This window comes from Quercus robur, chromosome 10, assembly GCF_932294415.1.
Source record: "Quercus robur chromosome 10, dhQueRobu3.1, whole genome shotgun sequence".
NCBI lineage: Eukaryota > Viridiplantae > Streptophyta > Magnoliopsida > Fagales > Fagaceae > Quercus > Quercus robur.
The window spans coordinates 28,110,243-28,116,617 of NC_065543.1; the positions used below are offsets into that span (position 1 = coordinate 28,110,243).

General features: G+C 37.6%; 1 pseudogene; it reads left to right on the top strand.

The window, feature by feature from the left end:
- Window positions 1–2,680: 2,680 nt before the first annotated feature.
- On the top strand, window positions 2,681–2,836 carry LOC126704509 (5.8S ribosomal RNA; annotated as a pseudogene).
- The last annotated feature ends 3,539 nt before the right edge of the window (window positions 2,837–6,375 follow it).

A 6,375-nucleotide genomic window follows, 5' to 3' on the forward strand; every position in this document is an offset into this window, starting at 1 on the left:
CTTTTTTTTTTTTTTTTGGTGATTATGTAGTGGCTATTTCTTGTGGATGTGTCTGTTGTTGGTGGTTTTTGGAGGCTTAATTTTTTTTTTATTTCCCCTGTGGTGGCTATTTCTTGTGGTTGTGGTTGTGGTTGGTGGTGGATTTGGTGATTCGAGTTATGGGTTTTCTTGTGGATGTGGTTTGCTCGGTTTGATCTGAGTTGTGGGTTTGGTGCTTTTTTTGCAGGTTTTTTCCATGGGTGCAGCAGTGGTGGGGTGGTGGGGTTTGGATGGTGGTTATGTGGGGTATTGAGTTTGTTCACGGCAGTGAGAGAAAGGGGAGGAAGAGAGACAAAAATTAGAGAAAGAAAATATATTATTTTGGTAAATGTTGGGAAATTTAGACCCCAGTTGATAGAATTAACAAGTTTTAAACCCAAGTTGTTAATTAGATTTATTATAAATAAAACTTGTTAAAACAAACATCAATATCATGTCAAAATCATGCAGCGGAAAAACAAATAAGACAAAATACGATGATCCAGGAAAACCAATGAAACAAACTAGTTTCATAGTAAAAAATCTAGGGGAAAACCTTCCCGAAAAGCAATTTACTATAGTAAAGAGAAGTTTTAGATCTAGTACAAAACCTTTGTCCTTAGACTCTAAAATCCCTGTAGATGAACTCACAACAAAAACCTTCTACCGCTTCAGAACCTCTGAACTCTTCAATATATGAATGTCATCCTTTTTGTTGCACGAATCCCAGTACGTGACTAACTCCTTTGCACGAATCCCAGTACATGACTCACTCACTAACTTGAGGAAGAAGAATGTTGGCTGCAAAGTTCTTCACATCATCAACAATGAAGATCAAGAAGCACTTGGTTACAAAATCCTAAGGCGCAGATACGCAATAGCTTCTTTCAGAGAGAATAAGGCATCGATCACCTTTTGCATATGTTCTCCTTGTATTATCATATGTGATGAGCTCTAAAATAAGCCTTATATAGGTCTAGGGTTGTGAGAAAAGAAACCCTACACATACATGTCATCATGGGCCGAAAATCATATTTGAAAATCTGAATTTTCGTAACCTCAATCGATCGAGAGGTGTTGAGGAGGTGTCGAGCTTTAAACTTCGACAAATACAGCTATCGAGGAGGTGTCGAGTACGTGTTGAGGGGACAGAAATTTGCTAGATCGATCAACCTAGCTATCGAGAAGTGTCAAGATTGCGATAAGAAGCAACTGAAGAGCTCAACAAATAAGCCAGGTGTCGAGAGGTGTCAAGCAACTATCGAGCTTTAAAATTCAGCACTTTCTCACTTGATTCTTAGACAAACTTGCATGGTTTTAACACTTGAACTTGAAACAAGGTTTCTTGAAGTATTAAACACATCCTAGATCTACCAAAATACAAGTAAAGTGCGTTTTTTCAAAGGATTAACCAATTACATAAAATAGTGATATATGTTCCTAACAAGTGAATCACATATGTCCTAACAGTAAATATATTTTATTGTGTAGATATATTATTTTAATGAATAGAATAGAAAAAATAAAAGTTGGGATGTTAGGTGTGTTGTAAAAGGGTATGGTATAATTGATTAAAGTAACTTTTTGAGATAGTAAAATAGAATAAGATGGCATTTCTGGTTATGAATGCTCTAAGCGTCTTAAATTGAACCTTCTTTTTCTTTTCTATCTTTTTAGGTTATTTAAGGTTACGGTTTAGATTAAATAATTGTTGTGTCCCTATCCCTTAACTTTAGGGATAACCAATCATTTTTCAACCCCTATCTTTAAGACTCCTAAATGGAGCAATGATTTTAGCCAAACCACTTTTGACCTAGCCCTCTTCAAAAATTTATTATTTTACATACATGTTTATTGCATCATTATACTATATCATGACAATTATTAAATTTTATTTTTATTTCTGTAATTCTTGTTATGTTGTATACCCTTTATCAGAATTTCAAAACCTATGTTGCATCACTGAGGAATGATGAGATATGGGAGAAAGGCAAAATGAATAATAATTTGATTAGGGAAAGAGCCCCTTCAATTGTGTAATCTTGTAATCAAGTTTATGAGGGGTTTACATTTAAGGGGGGACTTTAATGGCTATCTGAATACCAATATCAGAATCACAAGGAAGTGTGTATGTATTCAATGAATTTATAGCATTGGCCGACAAGCCCGTGTAATCTTTGAAATTTCATTGTGATGGGGATAAATCATTGCAATTATTGGTCTTTAAAAAGGAATTCCTTGTAAGTGTAAGTCACGTTGACTACGTCCCTGCCCTTTAAAAACAACACCAATCGCTCCTATTGGTTGAATGGTTTAGTAAAGTATTTAAATAGTGGCGAAATGGGCAGTTTGCTGCCGATGACATTGCGAGAAATCTACTAAACCTTAGCATTTAGAGAAAGGTGAAGTCGTAACAAGGTTTTCGTAGGTGAATCTGTGGAAAGATCATTGTCGAGACCTGCCTAGTAGAATGACCCTCAAACTAGTGACGACTGGCTAGGGATGGGAGGCGGCCTCGCCCCTCGTCCCCATGTGGTTAGGGACTCGTGCGTCAAACTGAACCCTAGCACAGAATACGCCAAGGAACTTAAACCAAAAAGCCCCACCAGTGGCCTCAAACATGGTGTGCTACATGCATCAACCTATTTTATTTGTTCAAAATGACTCTCGGCAACGAATATTTAGGATCTCGCGTCAATGAAGAATGTAATGAAATGCGATACTTGGTGTGAATTGCAAACTCCCATAAATCATTGAATTTTTGAACACAAGTTATGCCTGAAGCCATTCGGACAAAGGCACATCTACCCAGGTGTCATGCACCGTTGCTCCCCCTTCCCCCCAAACCCCTTGCCCTTCAAGGGTCGCAGTGCATTCACGGGGACAAAAGTTGGCCTCCTATGGGCATGCACTCATAGTTAGCCTTAAAGTGAGTCCTCGATGACAAGCGCCATGAAAATCAGTGGTTTTACCAATCCTTGTTCCCCAAACGAGTGCTCATTGACTCCAATGCGTCACCTTGGTGCCACTCCCAACGCAACCCCAAATCAAGCAAGACTACTTGTTGAGTTTAAGCATATCAATAAATGGAGGAAAAGAAAGTTACAAAGATTCCCTTAGTAATGGCAAGTGTGAAAACCCCATTTAGTTCCGACCTATACCCAAACCTTCCGGTCCCAATGATGAGACTACCAATATGATCAACATCATGTGTGGAGCCCAATAAGGATAAAAACCCCAAAAGTGGCCCAATACAATCCAAGCCCAAGCCTAGTTATGAACTAGAAAACCAAGACCAAAGCAGAAAAGTCCATTTTTTGACCTAATTTGGCTGAGACTTACAAAAGGTGCGTACACACCCAATCTATGGCATATGCATCTTTTGGATAGAAAGTCTCAAATCAATCCATTTCCATTTTGATAAGATTCTAGGACAACTAGCTTGATCAACCGGTTGCCTAAATGTCTAACCTAACCTTAGACCCTTATTGTGGTAAGTGAATAAGATAAATATATATAAGCAATAAATAAATAATTATTCATAATTTTAGGAGTAATTTTTTTTATGAGAAAATGTTTATTTTTTAAAACAATAGAATGTTTTAGTGGGAATTAAATATGTATTTCTACCAAATTGTTTATGAATAAAACAATTTGAAAACCAACAGGAGAGTTTTTTGTAAGCAATATTTTAGTGGGAATTAAATATGTATTTCTACCAAATTGTCCTCCAATTTTGTATGTGTTTAAACATAGAATGTAAGGGTATTTTTAAACTACAACAAAGTCCGTCCCAAACAGGATAAGGCTCTTTATAGAAAAACTTGTGGCCATTTCATTTTGAAAATTAGAGAAAAGTAAAAAGAAGAGAACGTGAATTTCAATATTAAAAAGGGAGAGATAAAACATGCTAAAATTTAGGATTTTGAAAATGAGTAATTTTACGTGGGAGTTAGTGATATATTTTTAAAGAATTATCCTTAACTTTTGTCTTTGTTTAAAACTTGGGGTGTAGGGGTTATTTTTGAATCACAAAAATGAGAATCCCAAACAAGAGAAACCTCTTAAATAGTAGTAAAGATAATGAATGCTTCGTTATATTAAATGTATAATGGTGTTAGGGGTTGGGGTGAGGTGAGACTTGAGATGTTGAGTAAGTTTGTAGTTAACCATGCAAATGTAGGTTCCAATTTGCTTAATTGATAAAATCTCTTGTTGTTAAATGAGAGATCTGAGGTTCTAACCTTACTGACACCAAAAACCAATTATTGTCTTAAAACTAATAATAAGGGCAATTATCATGGAGTGAACACATGAGGATGAAATCTTTTATTTTATCTATCAAAAAATCCCATGCAAATATGTATATATATATATATATATATATCTGCGTGTGTGTGTTCAAGTTATACCTTTTCAAGATAGTTGATTTATAATAGATCTAGCGACTGAGAATATTGTTTCTCTTTCCTCTTTTCTAACAGGAGACATCATTTAATTTACCATTATTATCTCCTCTTTTACTCACTTTTACTTCTAGATTATCTCCACATTTTTCTCTCTCCTAGATGGTGGTGATGCCTATTTTGACTGTTGCCATAGAAATTACACTAAACAAAAAACACCATTCCTCTTTTCTCTCCCTCCCTCCCAATAATGATGCTACTACAATGTAAATAAAGCTCATTTTGATTGCTACCATTGAAACAAACATGAAACATCACTGTTTCCTACTTCTTATCAGATATTGATTAGGTATTCATCCCAAACAATTTTTTTTTCCTATTTTTATATCTAGATTTTTTATGCTTCTTTGAAAGTTTGTTACGGCTTTTTTTTATCTCCACTTCATATTTCTCTTCATTTTAATTTTCTCCTCTCCCCAAATGACTCCCCCTCCCTTCTCCATTTTTATTTTGTTTCTTACATTCTTTTTCAAAATATATGTCCAATTTCATTTTGAAATTCCAAATCAACTCATCATTTTCATTTTTCTTGTGTGGTTGGCCACCATGGGTGCCTTAGGACCTTGTTGGTAGATGATAAGGATATTTTTGGAATAGGAAAAGAATCCTTAACTTTAGAACCCATCAAGAGAATGTACAAAAATTATGAGCTAACGGCACCAGTAGTCGTCGGTCTCTAGAGTGGTTCATCTGGAACCTCGTACCCAGCACCTATAGAAGCAAAAGGCCAAGTTATAGTAGTAGGACGATTCTCACTCCTAATGACCAAGCAGACAAGCCCATACCAAGCCGACGGATACATGTCCCGTACTAAGCAAACAAATCACACCGAAGGACGGATAAGTGTACAAACGGATCCTACGTGTCCTTGCGTGATCTCCACACATATTCCTATATGGAAATATCTTGTGCTCCACGCACTAAGACCATACTACGCGATTTTCATCTTCCAATATGGGAATATGTCCCAAAGATCTTGGTGACATTAACTCAACCTCCTCCCTATAAGGAAAACTCCTATATTCTCAAGATCTAGGTCTACTCCACATCACTATATAAACATCAGGTTTTCTCTTTTCCAAGGTACATAGAAAAATACCTAGCTCTCTTACTATAGAGTTCTTGAAGATTTCTAATTCACTAACTTAATCTTCGGAGAGTCTTTAGCCAGCACCCTACCGGTGCTCTCAGTTTGGTTCTTGGTTTCTTATTCTTCAGATATCTGTTGGAGCGCTAGAGGACAATCAGCTCATTGACGATTTTTGTGCATTATCAGTTGGCGCCGTTTGTGGATTAGCCATATCATCGCTTCTAAGACAAAGAGTCGCATGGTCTAGACGCAATCGATGGCTACCATCAACCTCCTTAGAGAGACAGGTGCAACCCCCCCCCCCCCCCACCTCCAACGCCTTGGAGAGACAGGTGCAAACCTTGGTCACAGCAGTTAAGCGATTTACCCAGCGCAACCAGGAGTTGAAGAAACAACTAAACCAAAGGAATGAACAACGTCCTAAAGATCAGCATGACAAGCGAGATAATGAGGAACAGAACGGCAATCAACTCCTAGCAGGAAAGGGAGGATCAAGAAGAAAGCAACATCCCCAGCAGGAGAGACGGGTAGGAAGACACCGACCGACCGTCGGAGCTGGAAAGTATCGCAATGCGCATGGCATAGGACATGCAGATAATGAAGGAAAAGATGGACATGATAATGAACGCCATGAGGGGACAAGTATCCACCAACCTGGATGAGCTATTTCTGCGGACGGACTAACCCTTCACAGCACAAGTAACCTCCTTCCCCCTCTCAGCCAAGTTCCAGATGCCATAAGTGAAAGCATATGATAGGTCACGGGACCCGCTCAATCATCTGGAATCATTTAAGACCCTT